This window comes from Panthera leo, chromosome D2, assembly GCF_018350215.1.
Source record: "Panthera leo isolate Ple1 chromosome D2, P.leo_Ple1_pat1.1, whole genome shotgun sequence".
Classification (NCBI taxonomy): domain Eukaryota; kingdom Metazoa; phylum Chordata; class Mammalia; order Carnivora; family Felidae; genus Panthera; species Panthera leo.
In genome coordinates, this window is record NC_056689.1 from 79,163,349 (window position 1) to 79,183,900 (window position 20,552).

The window sequence follows — 20,552 nt, forward strand, 5'->3', positions numbered from 1 at the left end:
ATACAGGCAGGACAGGGGGCCCTGAGAAGCACGTGGGAGGGTGGTAAGGCGGGTCCCTTAGGCAGGCGCCTGGGGCACCAAGTCTTAAACGGTCCATTCAGACTCTATTCATCACGCAGGAGTGTCTCCTCCAGCTGAAGAGTATGATGGGCGACAGGGACAGCACCAGGATAGGGACAAGGTGTGCAGAGGCTGGCCTGGCACCAAGTGTGGGGCAGGGGACAGAGGTGGGGGCCGGTCTGCTAACAAAATGCTGAAGCTAGGACAGCAGAGAGAAATGGAAAGGGCCGCCCTGTGGGGGAGGCAGAGGAGGCCCCAGCCCCGTGCCCCTCTTTTGTTCTGGCACATCAAAGGGAAAAGCCTGGACCGAGTAGGACTCAGGGGGTGGCTGACCTCAACTAGCTGTGCTTTGGAACGCTATAGCCACAAAGGTAGCACCTTCCAGACAAGGCAGGAAGCTACTGCACAGGTTGAGGGGGGCGGGGGCCACTCTGAGCTGGTACCCGCAGTGTGTTCTCAATCCAGACCTGATCACTAACACTCCTGGCTGGTAACCCTGGGCAGGTCACTGCAGCTCTGGGCCTGTTTCCTTGTATGTAAAACGCGGAGCTGGCACTACCTGTTTCAGCCTGAAAAGCTGGTGCATGCGTGTTTTTACACTGGGCAAAAAAGCTGGACAATTAACCCAAAAGATACAAAAGCATCTTTTTCCTTAGCCCACACCCCATTTAAAAAAAAAAATTTAATGTTTACTTATTTTTGAGAGAGACAGAGAGAGAGACTATGAGCAGGGGAGAGGCAGAGAGAGAGGGAGGCACAGAATCTGAAGCAGGGTCCGGGCTTTGAGCTGTCAGCCCAGAGCCCGACGCGGGACTCAAACTCACAAACCACGAGATCGTGACCGGAGCCGAAGTTGGACGCTTAACTGAGCCACCCAGGCGCCCCTCCTTAGCCCACACCCGTAAGTACATGTTTATCAAGCACCCATGGCATTCGCTAAAGCTAGAGATATGAAAAACGCACAGCCCAGGCCTTCTGGAACATTCCATCTAACTCCAGAACAAAGCCTCCAGAGGGTCCAGGAAAGTGCTGACACTCAGAATTACATATCCCATTTCAAGGACAGCCCCGAAGCCCAGGAATCTGCAGACCTTGGGAAGAACAAGCACTGGCTGGTTCACGGAGCTGAGGGGCAACCTCACAACAGAGTCACTGACCCACAGGATCAAAAGGGGTCTCTGTCATGCTCTCTGAGACGGTGGCTCCCCCAACAGGGTAACGTGTCCCAGCCACCCTCATGCAACTACCTGATACTTGCACGGAACACAGTCAGACACCCCCATCTCTCTGCCAAAATGATCAGATTCTCTCAGCAGACGGGAAGGGTGGACAAGAGGCTTCAACATGTTCATGCTGCAGCTGTCACACAATGATTCAATGTGCACAAGACGCTTTGTGACAAGGCCGACAATTTTCTTTTTCTGAAACCAATTGGGGGGAAAAAAAGCTACCTCTGATTGCTCATTTTATTATTGCCAGGGGTACTGCAAATGCATACTAGGGAGCGATGTTCGGTCTGTTTTAAGATCTTAAAAATTAAAAATTAAATATCACCCTTGGTGCAGCCTGGGATATATACCCCAAAGCCGGTTTCCGGGGACCCCAGAGGACGAGAGCGCCATGTGAGGTCGCTTCTTGATGGCAACCTTCCAAGGTCAGCACGGCAACTCCCACGTTACATGTGGGAGACCGAGGCCCAGCTGGTGAGAATATAGCCCCACCACCACCGCCATGGCTAGCGGGCGGCAGGACCAAAATGCAACCGTAGGCCCATTGGGCTGCAGAGCCCGTGACCTCTGTCCCGCACTGCACCATCACGCAAGACAGCAGCTCTGGGAGAAACCTGCACAGAAATCGAGGCTCCAGGGGCAGCAAGGACAGCCATCGCTCAGCGCACTGGCCGCCCTGTCTCCCAGACAAGGAGGGGCGGCTCGAGTCGGCCGATTCTCCCTGGAAGCTCTACGAGGGTGGAGTCAGTGCTGCTCAGCCCCGAATTCAAATCAGTGCAGGCACAAGATTTCCCACTGAAGCTTCAGCATCTACTGCCCCTGGCACTGGCTGGGTACCCACTAAATAGTTTTGTTTTTAAATTAACGAGTGAAGGAGCAAACTCCCAGCTGAGATCCAGAACGGGGCTTTGGCCACAAGTGACACGAGCTAAAATGTATTAAGGGTTTCGTTGTGCCCAGACACCGGGCTGGGTCTTCTTTTTTTTTTTTTTTTTTTAATTTTTTTTTTTTTTAACGTTTATTTATTTTTGAGGCAGAGAGAGAGAGAGAGCATGAATGGGGGAGGGTCAGAGAGAGAGGGAGACACAGAATCTGAAACAGGCTCCAGGCTCTGAGCTGTCAGCACAGAGCCTGACACGGGGCTCGAACCCACGGGCCGCGAGATCATGACCTGAGCCGAAGTCGGCCGCTCAACCGACTGAGCCACCCAGGTGCCCCAGGGCTGGGTCTTCTATGGAGGATCCTGTTCATGCGTCATGATAGTCTACGAGAAAAGCGCAATTAGCATTTCCACTTTGCAGAGGGGGACGTCGTGGCCCCGAGACTCGGATGCTATACCCCTCCTCTTCCATATGACTTAGAGTAGAGAGAGATCAGACCGGGGGATCAGCAAACCTGGGTGAAGCACCTGCCATGCCCCTCATCCTCTCCCTCCCGAAGCGGACACATCGCATGCCCCGGTGATCTCAGGAACCCATCTATGTGATATATTCTGTTATTACTCTTTCTGCACGCTTTCAAGGGTTCGCGCACCTGCAACAACAAACCCTCACTACCAGGAAGAAGGGACACGTTGTCGGACGAGGGGTCATTGTGGTTCTCGTGCAGCAAGACCACAAAGATGACAGGCACATCCTAGTTGCCTTTCAACAACATTCCCTTAACACAAATAAGAAAATGAATACAAAGCAGCAGCAGGTCCGAGCATGCTGCACAGAGACGACGTCTCAGGGCCAAGAGGCACAGGGTGGCTCTGCCCCCTGTCGAGTCCCCAGAACCCTCCCGCCTGCTTGGACAGGAATTCGGGAAGAGCGGAGGGCCGCCGAAGGACAGAGGAAGCCCAACCCAGATGTCCTTCAGTTGGGGCGAAGAAGAGAGGTCTTGCATAGACACACGGCTCACATGTTCAAAACCGACTGCGAATAATGATTTTGCAGATGTACCACGGCACCCTTCAATGAATAAATTAAAGGCAGCACAATTGAATGGGGAGCAGCTGGTACTCCCCACCAGATGGCTTTGCTGATCTGAATAGTTTTAAACATTGTTTTATTTCCAAAGATAAGCAAAATAAGAATCTGGTTAACCCTTGAATAAGAAGAACCTCCGGAAAACACTTCTCTGGAATTTATTTCATTTTGATGGAAAGCATGAACAATCGGGCGGAATAACAATGTCCTGGGGCAGCGGGGAGGGGGAGTTTAGAACAAGGTGAACCCGGATTTCTCCAGGGCGTTGTCTGCAGTCTGTAAACATTCACTGCCTGCCTCCAGGCCTGGCCCTTAATAGCTGTGGCAGGAAGACAACTCCAGCACCAACCCCGGCTTGGGGGCATAGACCCCAGGTGTTTGGGCAGGTGCACCAGCCCCCCAAGGGTGTGGGGGAGGTGTGCCGGGGGCTGCGGGGAAGCTACCAGGCAATGTGAGGCTTCCAGGTTCAAAATATTTAAACACATCAAACATGAAAAGCATTGTTTTTAAGTAAAGTTAAGTTGGGATATATCACTAAGTGATACAAAATCTGCACAGAGCTGGAGGCTGCCTTGCAGTCTGCACACTGCGGGGGGCCAGCGGGGGGCACCCCAAGGGGAACTGTCCTCTACCTGCAGGGTGCCCTGGAGGGGAGTTCGAGAAGCAGTGATATAGGGCAGGGGGGGTGGGGAACCACCAGGAACCGAGCACCTGCTCTTGTGGCGGGCGCTGGACTGCCTCCCCTCTACCTCGAGGACCGAGCGAAGCGAAAGGCACATTCTGCTCCATTTTGCAGGTAAAACAAACAGAGGCTCTGGGCAGTGAAGTCTCTCGTCCCAAATCACACAGCAAGTAAGGCGCAGAGGTGGATTTAAACCCAAGCTGAAGCCCACACCGCCCCGCCCCCGCCACGCCCCCCCCCCATCAGTGCAGGGAAGACAGAGACCCGAACACACACATTGGAACCCTCTAGCTGTGGGGGGTGGGAAGGGGAGGGATTTGCTCTCCACTTACACATCTCCATCTGACTTCCGGTTTTACTTGGTTTTACTTACATCAAGCAAGCATTCCTTCTGCAACCACAAAGACAATAAAGACGAAGTAATAACAATAAACGTGGAGTCAAACAGGGCGGCAAATGGAAAACGGACCGGGGCCAAGGCCCCCAGGACAGGAGTTGCCATCTCTGAGCCCCGGTTTCCCCTTCTGCGGGAAACGAGTGCACTCTTGTCCCGCGCCCCAACTCAGGTGGCATGGGGTGATGGCAATGAGGCCCCGGGACCCCTCGAGGCGGGGTCTGGTGGCACTAATGGGCTTTGTGCAAGGTGCAAACTGGAAGTTACCTGGAAGCCTCGCTTCATTCATCTCCTTATTTCTCGAATTATCTTTGCATTAATGGCATCTTCCCACAGGACACACCGGAATGCTCAATTACCATTTAAAAAAAAAAAAATCCAATTCCCATTTCACTAAGAATGCCGTGCCTGGGAGTGAGCCCTGCCCGCTCCGCCGCTGCCATGGAAACCCCGGAGTGGGGGTGCTCGCTTCTAAACCTGCACTGTCCAAAGAGCACCGAGGGACCCTGAGCACGAGGGACAGAAGGACCCCACAGGACAATGTCTCGTGCTGTTTACTGATGCCAAACGAGGCCTTGACGGTGACGACCCAGGATCGAGCGTCATATGGGCACACGTGCGGGGCAATGAGCGCGTTGCCCGCGTGGTAGCAGAGAAAAAAGACGAAAACCCAAACCGAGAAGGATGCAGACGTACACACGGGCCCATCTGGTCGCTGTGTGCCCTTGGGCAACAAACTGCTTCACCCTTCTGTGCCTCGGTCTGCTCATCTATAGAATGGAGACAGTGACAATATGTCATGGCTGTAGGTATCGAATGGGGATAATCCCTGCGAGACACTCGAGTGGTGGTGGCTGCTGACACCGGGGCGGGGCGGGGGGAGGGCTCAATTAGCAGCAGCCGAACCACGATCCTCATTTCTCTTCCTTCTCTCCCTCCTGTCTCTGCCGAAAGGAGCTCAGCTCAGCGGGAGGATGCTGGCCTGGTGCGTGAAGACCCAGCCAAGTCTGGCTGCGAGGCGGGAAGGAGAGAAGCTGCAAAGGCTTCATATGGGCAATGTCTGGAAGGACCAAAATAGGCCTGTGGAGGAGCCCCCCCCTCCCCTTCCCCGCAGTGACATGGCAATGAGGACACCAGTGCCACCAGAATACCCCCCCGAGCCAAGCGCCGCCTCTTGGATGGAAGGAGAGGCCCACAGAAGAAACTGAGCTACCAAATGGTGCTTTCACACCCTCCTTCAGACTTTAGAAGACAGACCCAGTGTCTGATAACCTCACTCATCCGTAGTCACAACTCCGTCAAATAAATAGGTCAAGCAGGTATTATCTACAGACGAGTATTACGCCGGACACCGAACGTGGATATGCCCAGGCTACGGAAAAGGAATTCTTTTCTCCACAAAGTGGAGACATCCTCAAAGTGTTTGGTGGCACATATTTTCCAAAAGCAAAACAAAACAAACAAAAAAAGCTCGCCAGTTTTCAATACTCGAAGCTGGAGAGGTGAACGTTCGGTAAAGTATTAGTACAAAGGTTATGGTCTCCAAGAATACCTCTGTTTCTCTCAAGCTGACACATCCATGCCCATCTTGCCAATGAACGGGGCTGCTGCAAACCCAGGAGAGAAAGCCTCCTTTTCACAAATAAGGAGGGGGGAGGAGGGAGAGAGGGTGGGGGGGAGGGGGGTGGGAGGAAGCTATACAGTGGATGCCATCAGACAGCTGAGCTACAAGAACTGTTCTCGATCCTCAGTGCTCTATAAACAAGTAAACAAAGCAACCTCTTCATATTAACCACAGAAGAGTGGAATCTTTTTCATAAAAGATCTGGAAAGCATTCAGGCCTCATTATGAAGGTCAGGACTTGTTTGCAGAGAGCAGACCTTCTCCTGAGCTAAAAAAAAAAAAAAAAAAAAAAAACCTCTCAACTTGAAGAAAAAAAAAAAAGGACTTTAAAAAAGTCCTTGTAGCTGACTTCCTATCAAGAACTTCTCTGGTCTCTGTTTCAGCAAAATAAATATTTGGCTAAAGCGCACGGATGTTCGGACCCGACAAAGCCAGCTCGCCGTCGGTAAGATCTCTCTCTGCACAACCCGGGCGCCTACATGCTGCCTTCCCCATCCCTCCAAAGGCCCAGCAGAGGCTGTGGAACCAAAAAATGAGCACAGGACTTAGAATCCACGGGAAGGCATGGCGAGCCAAGCAGGAACATGGACCCACTGGCCGGGGACGCCCCCAGATCCTGAAGCAACCACATCAGCTCTGACTTCGGGCAGGCCACCTAACCTCTGAGCCCTGAGCCGCTGGGCTGTAAATGGGGACATCATCCACTCCCCCCAGAACTACAGGAAGATTAAGGGAGAAACAGAGGCCCTGGGTGCCCCTTCTCCCGTCTATTCCCACTGTTACCAACCATCTTCCCCCACACCACTGACCCATGAACTTGACCCATGTCAAGTTGACCTGTCACCCTTCAGATGTCAGCCAGTGCCCCCCCCACCCCGCTCCCCGCACCTCATTTGCCCAACCCCTTCCATTTCTCATCTCTGTGCACTTCTTGGGGTAGCACCTGCCTTGACCACTGTACTGTGAGTTCCACAGCGGCAAGAGTGTCTATTCTGCTCACTTTTACAACTATTTCCTAAAGGAAGAAAATTAGGGAGGAAGGCAGGGGGTGCGGGAGCAGGCAACATAGGTAAAAATATACTACATCGCATACACAGAAGTCCAAATAAATGTGGGGGGGGGGGGTAGTATTTAAAATAGAATTGAAAATTCTGCCATTGTGCAACTCTGCCTCTCTAGGATTAATTAGCCCTTATGTCACTGAAAACCCACTTCCTGGTGTGTCTTGGGCCCGCAGCCATCACTGGCTTCCACCATAGGACGGTGGGCTGGCCCGGGGCCTCATCGGCCTTAGGTCCCCGACGCCTCCGCGAGCCGCCCCCACCGCCCCAGTTCCGCAGGAGCAGAAGCCAGGGCCGCTGGGGCCCGTGACTGTACCTCAGTCCGGCCAATGTCAAGCACGCCCCTTCCCTTTCTAAATGAGCTTTCATACTTAAGAAAACACAAAATGATACGTCTTAGCAAATTATATGATTCTTATCTGTGGCCAGAAAGTTTGTTTTTTCCGTTCTGTTTTTACCCGTCTTCAGTTCTCATAACCCTTTCGCACAAATTTCTGAATGCACTCAGACGGCACCGTTACTCAGCACAGGCCACACATCCCAGGACTGAGTTCGGAACAAAAGAAAGGAAAGGGAAAAAAAAAAAAAACCCTCTGCCCTTCGGATCATTTTCATTCCCTTCCTGTAAAGGGTTTGGAAATGTCTCGAAAACAAGTATGGAGAGCGGACTAAAAATCCAAATTACCTTTCTTCGCTCTCCTTTCTTTCTTTCCCTTTTTCTTCTGTGGCCCTCTCAGCTCCTTTCCCTCTTCTCTACTTCAGAAGAGATAAAATACCAATTCCCTCCGTAATTAAATGCGCTCCTCCACTTAATTAATTTGAGGGATTTACTGGGGTTTATGGGTGGGGGGAACAGATTCAGGTTAAACACTTATTCAGGGCATCGCGCGGGGCTGGGACGGGCAGGGATGGGAGCGTGGACCGCAAAGGGGCGGCCGTGGGGAGAAACGGATGCCTCCCGGCCCTTGCAGTGCACATGGGCCGGGCTGGGGCTCGAACCCCTGCTGCCGGGACCTGTTCCATCCCTGCTTCTGCGTCTGCTCCCAGGCCTTCCCCGCTGTCCCCTGTCCCCACACTGGCTGGCAGAGGCTGGAAGAGATGAGGTGATGCTTTCACAGTGACGGGGGCCGATCTTTTTTCTAAATGTTCCTACACCAGGATGGCTTTCACCTTCGGATGACGAACAGTTACGACCTGGCTGGACCCTCTTTGGCTGACTCAGTTCTTCTGAGGTTTTCACACCCTTTTCGCAGTTGTAAAACCTTAAGCAAAAGCGAATGGTTAGGAACAAATCCCCAAGGTGTGAGGAATGGCCAACAGCACTGACTTAACAATCTGGCGAAGAGATGGAGACATTTCAGCTTGGACAGGGCGGCACCCTTACCTAGCGCTGGCCACCCCCCTCCCAGCAGTGTGGGTCAGCTCCTTCTGGGGCCTTGTGCTCCCTGCACAGCCTTCGGGGACCCTGCAGGGCCTTTTGGCCACAGGACCTGCGTTAGCATACACCTTGGCTTCAGCTTCCTGCCTTTGCCCTGTTCACCCCCACCCCTGCTTGGGTCTGATCCTCCCCACCACCAAAAGGGGCGTCGCAGCTGCAACAGAGGAGCCGTGTGCATGTCCCAGAGTAACCGGCTGCCCTTCCAGGAGCATCACTGGGCACGCGGGCCCCAAGCCTGGGCGACGTGACAACCGCACCCCAGATACCACGTTCTGCACTCACACTGCAAGATCCGATTTAGTGCCAGGACTCCTGCAAGCAGTGTTCTCCAAGCCTCTTTAAAACTCTCTTTGGGGATTTCAAAGAAGAAATTAGGAACGTTGTTCAAAGGTAGCACGAAGCGCTTAGATTCTTATCGCCTATGGATCTTTTCTGGCCGGTGATTTCCATGCACATCAACGAAACCACAGCAACTCCCGCACTTGCTCAGACCGAACTGCTCAGTCACCAGGGCCAGGCCTTGAGGAGGGAGGCAGAGGAGAGCAAACGTCCGTCCTGCCCTCCTAAGACCTGCCCGCCCATCCGGTCGGGCATGGAAGCCACCAGAACAGAACCCAACGTCTGAGAGCGAAAGGTCGGTCAATCTGCCGAAAACCTAAGCTGACTTTCAAGTCTGACCAACTGGGCCCTTGGAGGACGTTAGGTGTTGGGCAATTACGCTCATAACTGGACGCCGAGGCCGTCAAGGACTTCGGGGGAGCAAAGTTGGAAGCGTGTGAACATCATTTCCCCAAGTACAATTGGGTTTTCAAATTTCATTAAAAGCTGGGTCTAACACATAACATGCAAATGGTGTACCGAGGCAATTATCCAGATACTTAAAGTCCAAATTCCCAGAACTTTTGCCTCAATGAGTGAAATAATAGAAGCAAATATATATATATATATACACACACACACACACACACACACACACACACACACACACGAGCAGATGGCTCATTCCAAGACTAGCTGCCTCCAGTCCTCCCCTTCTCAGGGGGTCACAGGCAGAGCCAAGGGACTGGCGAAGACGAGTCTGCACTTGTGTTCCACGTGCCAATCTCTCAGGAGCAGGGTGGTGGCTACGAGCACGTGGGTCACCCAGTCGGCCGGGGTTCCCGTTCTGGCTGCAAAGCCTGACCCCCAAGCCCGCCTCCGTTCCCCATCTGAAAACTGGGGATGATGATGCTAATGTCTAGTCTAAGCCAACTGCAGAGAGCACTGAGATAATCCGCGGGCAGCGCTGAGCAGGGAGCCCGGCGCCCCCTTAGTGCTTGAATAGTTGGCACCTCTCCTGATTACGCTTTTCCTCATCATTACTAGAATTCCTCTTCCCAGTATTACTCCTGCTCTTCGGGTCTGTGTTTCACCAACATGTCAGGTGTGCCTCAGGTTCGGTCCGTCTCCCTCAGCTCGGCGTGTCATTCGGGCCTCTTCTAGAAGGCTGGCTCGCTGAAATGCGTCAGAAATGAATTAACGTCGCTTTGCTGCCTGTTGCCACAACTGATCCTTCATATTCTAATCCAGAAAAAGAAGATCAAAACACGTGCATTTTAATGTCTCCCGAATCAGTTTAAAAAGAATTGCTATGCTCTTATAAAAAAAAAAAAAAAAATCTGCTTTCATATCAATGCCTTGATATCCATACTCTTAAATACAAAGGGGGGAACAAAAACAAAGAGGAAACAGTTATTTTAAAAATAAGACATTGTGGGGGCACCTGGGTGGCTCAGTCAGTTAAGTGTCTGACTTCGGCTCAGGTCATGATCTCATGGTTCATGAGTTCGAGCCCTGTGTGGGCTTCTGTGCTGACAGCTCAGACCCTGAAGCCTGCTTCCCATTCTGTGTCTCCCTTTCTCTCTGCCCCTCCCCTGCTCACGCACTGTCTCTCTGTCTTTCTCCCAAAAATACGTAAACATTAAAAAAAATTTTTTTTGAAAGACCTTGTGAATAACTACAAAGTGTTCCATTTTAATGAGAAACACAAATTGAAATGATTAAAGCAGGATCATTTTTATCTTACAATGCTAGGTCTGATTTTGGGCCTCCAGCTCACAAAAAAAAAAAAGCACAGGAAGGAGATAATCCAAGCTAGGAAGAAAGTATCCCAACAGGTATGAGCAGGTTCCTCTCTGGGCTAAGCTGCAGCCAGACAAGAGTGAGACATGACCAGCAGGGAGGGGACTCCACCTCTCAGATCCCTGCACAGACATCCTGTTCAGCAGGGACCCCCGGGGGCCCCTCCCTCTGGGAGTCACGGGTCTGTGCTTCACCAGGCAAAGATACAAACGCCCACAAACCAACATCCCATCCGATTTCCCACTTCCCTGAAAACTCCCAAATGCAGGAAGAATTGGGGTCAACTGAATTCTGCAAGCCTGGCTTTTGTACACATCAATGCCATACAGGCCACAAATACAGCCAGGAGACACAAGAGTCTAGGGAGGTTCAAGTTCATCCTTGCTGTTTTCGGACCCCGTCTGCTGGCTGGAATGGATGGCAACCCCATGCTGTGATGTCACCATCAAGGTCAGCCAGTGCAGAAAGAGAAACTCAGACAAGCAGTGGGCAGGGCCTATGGCCTTGTGACAGCTGAAGAAGGTGGGGTATTTACCAGACAGTTTATGGTTTCCGGGGTAGAAATCTGAGTCACCGACTTTAAACGGCCGAGCAGAAGACTGATGAACCAGGACCCATGTCCTCCACGAGCTCCCACTGAGGGACACCTGAGACAGAGGCCAACCTGAGGCCCTCCCCAGCCACCCAGCTTATCCCCGCTGAACCAGGCCCCAAGCCTCACTTCAGAAAGGCACAGATTTCTCTCTCCCTGCCTCGGCTTTGACATTTCCGGTTTCCCCTGGCCTAACCAACCAGGACTTTGAGGCATTAGGTTACATGAAACACAGTAAGAGTGAAGAAGTCACCCGAAGATGGAAGTGCCCCCGAATCTAAGTTCCCACTTAGACGGGACTGTTCCAACTTTGGACGCGTGGCCCCACCTGCTTCCCGGGGTGATGAGAGAATGCAGACGCGGCCCGGGGTGCTGCCAGGAGCAAACGGCAGAGGAAGGTCAAGTGGACAAAGAGGACTCTGCCCAGGCGGGAAGTTTTCTCTTGTCAACGTGTAATGGTGGCAGTGTTGTCCGAGAGACGGCTTTTAGAAGGAAAAACACCCAAAACCGCACACTTAGAGTTTCAGAATAAGGCACAACGTTGGTCTGCGTTCCCAACCACTCCCAGGCCAGGGCCCCCAAGCCCACCCCCAGGGGCGTAACTTCAGGGAGGCCAAGCCTCCACCTCCAAGGGTCATATTCGATCTTCAGACAGCACGCTCCACATGAACCCATTCAACAAAGTTCACGAAACCCCCTACCGTGTGCCGGGCCCGTGTGTCAAGCCAGGGGCACGGCAATGAGCTAAAACGAGGCCCGTGCAGTGGGCTCGCAGGCCGGTTGGGAGAGGCATCCAGAAGCCCACAAGGGAGAAAATGAGTCAGATGGGCTGGCTAGGTGCGGGGTGAGAACGAGCTGGCGCCTGTCACAGCCCACCATACCAGCACAGGACTCCTCCAGGGGACTCCAGAAACAGAGGGGCCAAGGCCTGGCAGAAATGAAACCCGTTTCACTTTCCGGGACACGTCTCTGTAGCTTAGTGTTTGCAGTATTCTCTCCCTAGGGCGCTTGCTGGTACTTTCTTCCTAGGTGGGGGGCGCACCAGAGCAGTGCCCATTTCCAAGGCAGCCCCAGGAGAGAAGCTGCAGGAAGGACAGGGCAGTGGGCAGCTCACTGAGGGCTTTCCCCTCCTTGACTGAGGTACCCTTGAGGCCACACGTAGGGCCAGGTGTGTGATCAGCCCCAAACCCCGCTTCCAGGCGAGCAAAACAAAGGGGGGGACAGCGGGCAGCTGTCGCTTCCTCCAGCGACCTGGCTCTCTGGCTCTGCTCCCAGCAGGGAAGGGAGAATCATCACAACAGCATGTCCCACAGAGAGAGAGAAGGTGAGCCCCGCGCCCAAGTTGAAATGTCCCAGATTGAGTTCATTCTCCCAGATTTCCGTCAACCTGCTCTTCTCCGAAATATTACCATTTCGGCATGCGTTCAAGCATCCAAGGAATTAATATAACCGCCCGCATTATTTTTTTCAGACCGCGTCGTCAAAATCCACTGTGCATTTTACATTTCTAGCCCCTCCCAATCTGGATGCTAAATTTTCATCAGAAGTTCCTGATCCGTATCTAGATTTCATAAAATGTTTAAAAAGCAGAGTCAGTACTAGGAATTTATCCAAAGGATACAAAAATGCTGACTCGAAGGGGGCAAATGCACCCCAACGTTTAGAGCGGTGCTATTGACAATAGTCAAATTATGGAAAGAGCCCAAATGTCCATCAACTGGCAAATGGATACAGATGCGAGATACACACACACACACACACACACACACACACACACACACACAATGGAATACTACTCAGCCATCAAATGAAATCTTGCCATTTACAACAACGTGGAAGGAACTAGAGTGTATTATGCTAAATGAAATAAGTCAGAGAAAGACAATTAGACAATATCAGATGATTTCACTAATATGTGGAATTTAAGAAACAAAACAGATGAACATAGGGGAAAACAAAGCAAAAATAAGATAAAAACAGAGAGGGAGACAAACCTAAGAGACTCTTTTCTTTTTTAATATGAAATTTATTGTCAAATTGGTTTCCATACAACACCCAGTGCTCATCCCAACAAGTGCCCTTCTCAATACCCATCACCCACCCACCCCTCCTTCCCACCCCCCATAAACCCTCAGATTGTTCTCAGTTTTTAGGAGTCCCTAAGAGACTCTTAAATACAGAGAACAAACTCAGGGTTGCCAGAGGGGTGGTGGGAAGGGGGATGGGCATTAAGGAAGACACTTGTTGGGATGAGCACTGGGTGTTCTATGTAAGTGATGAATCACTAAGTCTACTCCTGAAATCATTATTACACTAACATATAGCTAATCTGGATTTAAATTCAAAAAATAAATGAATATAATTAATTTTTAAAATAAATAAAAATAAAAAATAAAAAAAAGGAGAGTCACATGCCCAAGTTGCTCCAAACACTCTTAAAAGTTTTCCAATAGCTGAACCGAATATCTTTTCAAATTGAAATTAATTAAAATTAAACTCAGCTCCTGGCCGGGGGCTGGGGGGGGGGGGGAGGGGCGGGGGAGGGTACCGGTCACATTTCACGTGCTCACGGACTACATGTGACTGGTGTAACCAAATGAGCAGAGCAGATACAGTGCCTCTCCGTTGTCACAGAAAGTTCTACTGCCCAGGGCCGCCCAGCATCCTGAGCTCCTTAACAGCAAGGTCTGTTTCCTATTTCCTTCATTGCCCTCCTTACCCAGCCTCCCAGCAAAGGCACTGAGAAGTCACTGTTTCCCACAAGTGACTCACCTAGGGCACCAGATAAAAAACACAGCTGCCAGACCCTGCCCAGGATCTACTGAATCTACTGGGGACACGGGGAGGCAGGTGGGCAATCACACCAGGGGACTTTTAAGCCTCAACCTAATGGCCAGAGTTTCCTTCCTTCCAAGTGTCCCTCATCCAGCCATCACCACTGTTCTAAGTTAGGAATTCACGGAGCCAGGGGGAGCAATCGCCTTGGAACTCAGCCAGGGCTGAGATCCCCCCTGTGCTGGGGGAGAGTGACAGGTCCCCTCTCTCCTTCAGTGTTCAATCAGTAACAAGAGACCAGCCCACCTGCATTCAGCATTCTTATCACCACCCAAGGACACCCCAGAAACACCAGCTGCCTCCTCCCACTCACTGCTGTGGTCCCCTGGTCACACTGAACAGCAGCCGTGAGGAAAGGAAGAGTCCCTTGCTTCCCTTGAACATGGAGCCGAAAGGTTCAGCTGGTCAAGCTGCACAAAAGAAGGGCTTGCACAGAACCAGTTGGTTCTGGGACTGCACTGATTTGCAAATAAAACCTTCCCAGACTGGGGCACCTGGGCCGCCCAGTCGGTTGAGCGTCCGACTTCGGCTCGGGTCACGATCTCGCGGTCTGTGAGTTCGAGCCCTGCATTGCGCTCTGTGCGGACGGCTCGGAGCCTGGAGCCTGCTTCGGATTCTGTGTCTCCCTCTCTCTCTGCCCCTCCCCCGCTTGCACTCTGTCTCTCTCTCTCTCTCTCAAAAATAAATAAATAAATGTAAAAAAAATTTAAAAAAAAAACCCTTCCCAGATGAAGCCACAGAGTGGTGGCCACGCCCACTTGCACCCGGAGGAGAGAGGAATCCCAGGCTTCACTTGAGTGCAAGCCGACACCCAGAGGGTGACCACTACAATGCTGGATTCTGTGCTCTTCCCCCGAGACCCACAAATCCCCACCCCCAAGTTCAGGTACAACGACAGTCTTCCAGTGACACCTGACTGCGAGATGCAAAACCCTAGTAGGGGCAGGAATGTCCTTCCGGGGCATCGTAGAGACCTTCTCTCTAATGGTTCCTGGTTCATCCATGCAACACAAACCCTCAGAAGGGCCAGAAGTTATCCCCCAGGGCTTTTCCATCTGGGGCAGGGGGCAAAGGGGGAGTCAGTCTCATGGTATGGTTTGTCCAGGCTCTTCCTTCGGGAAACTCCTCTTCCGCTGGTGGGAACTGTATCTGGTACGATTGTTTGGGAAACTGGCAGCATCTACAGGAGCCAAGCACACTCATTTCCAAAGACCAGCAGCTCGACTCCCAGGTACGTGCCCAACAGAACCGTGTCCAGAGGCTCATCAAAGATGCACTAGATGGAAAGCCATGAACCGGAAATTGTAGTGTCTGCCCACAGTCGACTGGGTAACTATAATTCAGCTGCGAAAGAGAACCAGCTACAGCTCTAAGCAACACCAGGGAAGAATCTCACAAAGTGTTGGACACAAGAAACCAAAAAGAAAGGGACCACGCTACACGGCTCTGTTTATGTCATGTACACAGAGGGGGGAAACCAGCCAAGGCTGTGGAGGTCAGGAGGGGTTGACTAATGAGCGGAATGGAAACAAGGCGGGGGGTGGGGGGGGCGGTGCCTGGGTGGCTCAGTCGATTAAGCGTCCAACTTCAGCTCAGGTCATGATCTCAGGGTTCACGGGTTGGAGCCCCGCGTCGGGCTCTGTGCTGACAGCTCAGGGCCTGGAGCCTGCTTCGGGTTCTGTGTCTCGCTCTCTCTCTGCTCTTCCCCCACTTGCACTCCGCCTGTCTCTCTCTCTCTCAAAAATAAACACTAAAAAAAATTAGAAAAACAAAAAAAAGAGTGGAACCAGGGTTTCTGGGGTACTATTCCTACACTTGACCTAGGTGCTGGTTGCACAGGCGAGTTGTGTCTGCAACAGCTATATGCATACACAAGGTGCTCTCTCTCTAATGGATGTTATACTCCAAGAAAAAAAAAGTTCATACAAAAAGTTTGGAATGGGTGGTGCTAAGTTTCTGCCGCGTAAGGAATCAAGAGGGGAGCAGAGGGCCCGCGGGCACTCTGACACTGCGCGAACGCACCAGTACGGTCCAGCCCTCTTGCCTTGAAGGTGGATGTCCTCCCATCAGATGGGCATCCGTTTCCTTTCAGAGGCGCCAAACCAAAGCCTCCCCTGCTTGTGCATTTCAGAATGGTTAACAGACCTCGTAACCACCGAGGGCTGATTTTATGACCCAGCTCGCAGTCCAGACGGCTAATGACCCCCAGTTGCCAGGCTTGATGGGTTTCCAGGGTCTAAACTGGCTCATCCAGGGTGAACATGGCCAGGAGGCTGCAAGCCCTGGGCCCTCCTCGGCCGCACTCAGGGCCTGCTCACCTGGGTGTCTGGGCCGGGCACCCTGGACAGGGGTGAGGTCCGAGGTGGGGGCTTTAAAGGGGCTGGCTCGCGTATTCTTTCAGTCTCTTTCCATCGAGGGTTTCTGGGGGCAGAGGCTGCACGATCAACGGCGGGGCCAAGCCTTCCTGCCGCACCGCCAGGGAAGGGAACTCATCATTAGGTCCCTGATCTCTTACTGCGCCACCAAGGGGACCAGTACCCCAAGGGGGGGAAGACAGTGAGTCCCCACCTGTGGCCGTAGAGACTTTCCTCTCTGCAAGTTGACTTCCAGACAACCCTTCTCAACTCTCCCAATGGAGGAAGAAAACAAATAGGCCCTCGGGAGCCCTCACTGTCTCCGAGGAAGCCCAGCTCCCCTCCAGGTGGAAGGCAGGAGGCGCTAGGGGGCATGTGCTCCCCCCCGGGGCCACAGGGGTGCCAAGCCGAGGGGATGGGGTGGCGGCGCGAACGGCGGCTGTCTCGGGAGCCCAGTCTCCAGGAACAAGGACTCCGCACACTGTGAACCTTTTAGAGAGAAGCACAGGCCACAGCACCTCACTGGGGTGCGTGTGCCCCCGCCCTCACGCTCACCGGGCGCGCCCTGTCGCTTCGACAGGTGCAGACTCTGCCCCTCGGAGGCCTTCCCTCCCTCCCCTCGGGGCCCACAGCTGCCTTGTGCCCAGTCTCCTCCAGCTTCGTCCATCGTGATCTGGAAGTCTCCAACACCACCCCGCACCCTGGGCCCGACGGCTGGATGCACCAAGCGTGCTCACACACTACTCCCGTGACACACTCATCACAACTGAAATTGAGTGACCATGTGACAAAGCGTTTATGTCTAGTCTGCCCACTAGACTCTAAGCTCTGAGTCTGCAGGGCCCGGACACGTCTCAGCCACCACTCACTCGCCAGCAGCCAGCGTTTACTCCGTCATCTGTGTCCTTCTGTGAGCTAGGGCTCGCACGGTGAGAACACCGGGGCGCCCCAAACGGCTGACTGTCCACAAATGTTCTTTCTCTCCCCCCCTGACATCTCCCATGGCACAGCCGGCAGGGGGGTGGGGGCAAGTCCTGGAACCAAAATCTCAGCCCAGCCACTGCCAGCGGGGTGACCCAGGAACGTCTCTGAGCTGGATCTGTCCCTCTGTGAGACAAGTTGTCATGTCACCTACCTCTCCGGGCCAAAGAGAAGAGGAAGTGAGTTATGTCAAGGACTGACCACAATGTCTCCAACAGGACAGTCGGATTTTCTGCTAGCTTTGTAGTTTCTTTCCATTCGAGGCCCCCGTCCAAGAACGCTGGCCCACAGGCCCAAGAGCAGCCTGATGCATTCAGCCACTAATATGCCACTATGCGTGGCTGTGCCAAGTGTGGCGTGGGGCGCAGGGGGCGGGCCAGACGGACAAGGCCCCGGCCCTTTGCAGGTGCGGTGGTTTGCAGAGGGGAAGGACTGCTCTGGCACATTCACGCTCCCATGCATCTCTCCCTCTCACTTTTCGTGCGCGCGTCAAGATTTTCCCCCAACAGCTTGAAAGCAGAAGTATTATTTAAGTCATCTCAGACTTCCACACCAGGTAATAAAAATATCGTGGGCTTTTCTCCTACTCTTTTTCTTTTCAAAATAAAAACAATGGTTGTGGAGGTCTGAACAGGGGAGAGCAATAAAACCAGCTTTTGCTCTGCACAGGAAGGTGCTATGCTATTCTCGTTAATCACTAAAGCAGTGACGCACGGGGCCGAGCGCTCCCTGGAAGGCAGGGAGGAGTTCATTCCAGGCCACCAGGTGCAACTCGGGGTCTCGGGCTCAACAGGGGCAGCTGTGGCTTCCAGAAGGGATTCCTGCCCTGCCAGCTCTTCCCCAGCCAGGAGGCAGAAAGGACGAGTCTCTCTTTCCTGGAGCTCACAGCCCCGTTCAGACCCGTCACCTTGCAACAACGAAGGACAGCACAGCCCCGGCTGCTTTGAGCTCATGTCTCCAGTGACCTCTGTACAAACGGAGGACAAAGAAGGGAAACCCAGCACGCGGTAACTCCCCCGGGGCCGAAGCTCCGAAGAGCCGACCTGGGCGGCCGTCCATCCATCCCTATTCTGAGCCGAGCACCGACCCCCGCGCTCCCTCCCGGTGGAAAATAACTTGAATCCTCATCCCAGAGCCGCAGTTCCAGTTTAAAACCTGAAAAGGCCAGGTTCTCGTTTGCTGGAGCCTCCCCCCTCCTTGGCAGCCAGCCCCCGATGGATGCTACTCCCCGCTTCTCTGGCTGGCTTCGAAGAGAGAAAGGTACCCACTGAGCGCGCAAGTCCTGGCCCGCTGTGCTGGGAGAGAACAAAGACTTTGCACAAAGAAGAGAGTTAGTGCTTCTAAGCCCTGTGGCCACTCGCTCCGGGGGGGGGGGGGCTCCAGGCGCCAGAGTCTCCTGGAGAGGCACACAGTGCCAAACCCCCTCCTCTGCACACTGGGAAATGACCAGAGTGACCCACACTGGCCCTGAAATCCTGGACTCTCTCCAGGGGCCTTCCGCTCAGCGGTGGGGGGGGAGGGGGGGGAGAAGAGCCCAAGCAGTGGATTCCAGAGATGAAAAGCTGCCCCTCTAGGGACTGAGACACAGGGCCACAGACGAATACACGTTATCCATTAAAGGGCGCCGGATAATCACCGTTTGTCAGCCTTTTATATTGTGCAGTGAAAAATTACCAGGATTTTAGCTTTAGACACACACACACACACACACACACACACACACACACACACACACAATCTAGAAGGGTTTTACATTCAGGTTTTCTCTTCTCTAAGCTGAGCTGTCTGACAGGGAGCTTCCTTAGAGGATTTCGATGCTTGTGCCTGTCCATTCTGAAGAGCACGGTGGTGGATTTTTCCAGATCCCTGACACCTGGAACCCGAGAAAGCCACAGGAAATCCCACCAGCAGGCCAGGACGATCGCTCCGTGAGCCAACTCAGCTCAGCAGGTCTCCCCTGAGCGTGCACAGAACCCACCGAGGCGTGACAGCTGCAGCCCTGCCCTCTGGCCACTTACACTCGACTGTTCACGCCGGTTGCTCTAAGTCAACTCGGTCTAGGATGAGCAGCACAGAAGATACTCAGGGCCGGCTCCACAGACTGCGACCCAGGCGGGCACCCGGGCCCCCCGCTGGGAAGGGCCCTGCACTTGGTTCAATGCTCTTGCTGCCCCGACTTGAAAGCCTCAGCAATCTTTCAGGAAGGGGCTCGCCGTTCATGTTGCGCTGGGCCCTCTAAATAAATCCTACGGCCGGTTGTGGAGGTACCTTACGAGTTACGTGATCGGGATTGAAAGGAATGAGAGATCACGCCCGAAGCGCTTCTCTTATTCCTGGGATCTGGGGCCGCTAAGGAGCAAATACCCAGAAATGGCATCACGCCTCGGGTCTGAGCTTATCGTGGGCTTGCGCAGGGACCTTTCCGAGAGCGTTTCGGAATCAGAACGTTGCATTCTGTACCGACGGTGACGTTAACACGAGCAGCTTCCGTGGGCTTCTGTGGGCCCGTTGATCCTAACTCTGATCTACAGCAGCATCTCCTCCGATGCAGCTTTGCCTGACGATTTAAACAACATGGGCCCTTCACTTACCACGCGAATGCGATTACACACCCTTCCCAGAGTCCAGCCACCGCGCCCTCAAGTGGAGGCCCCTTCTGTGAAATTTATGGCTGAAGCTTACACCCTTCTGGCCCCTTTAAGTGGGAAAATCTTTCCCTCAGTTGAGCGATGGGCTCCTTCCACAACCTGCAAAGAAGATGAGGCCCTTGGACGAGGGCCCTGCTCTGTTCGTTTTTACAGCCGTCTCCAGGACCGTGAGGCTTAAACACCATTTACAAACAAGCTTAATTTTAACCTTCCTTTGTGGAGAATGCAAAATCAATTAAGTATCTGCTGATAATGCCCTCGTATCTCGTTTTGGTGGCATCTCACAATTAATGCTGCCCGTGAGGCCGACACACCGAGCAGCCTCACACACGCCTTCTGGTTATTACGAGCGTCGCTCTGACCCACAGCTGAGCGCAGGGGGCTCAGACACAGCCTGCTGCGTGGGGATTTTGAATTTTTAAGAAATCGGTTTGTAGATGGCTTAATTAAAACACACCAGAGCATAATTCAGTGGGAATCGAGGCTCCCATCAAACTAAAACAGGCAGCAGATATCTTCCCGACCCGCAAAGCACCTCCTGGTCTTTCACCAGGAAAACCAAC

The 20,552-nt window shown here is 53.0% G+C and overlaps 1 protein-coding gene across 5 annotated transcripts in view; it reads right to left on the reverse strand.

The window, feature by feature from the left end:
• Window positions 1-20,552, reverse strand: part of CHST15 (carbohydrate sulfotransferase 15) — a 79,277-nt gene that overhangs the window by 42,142 nt on the left and 16,583 nt on the right. The gene's annotated exons all lie outside the window — the stretch shown is intronic.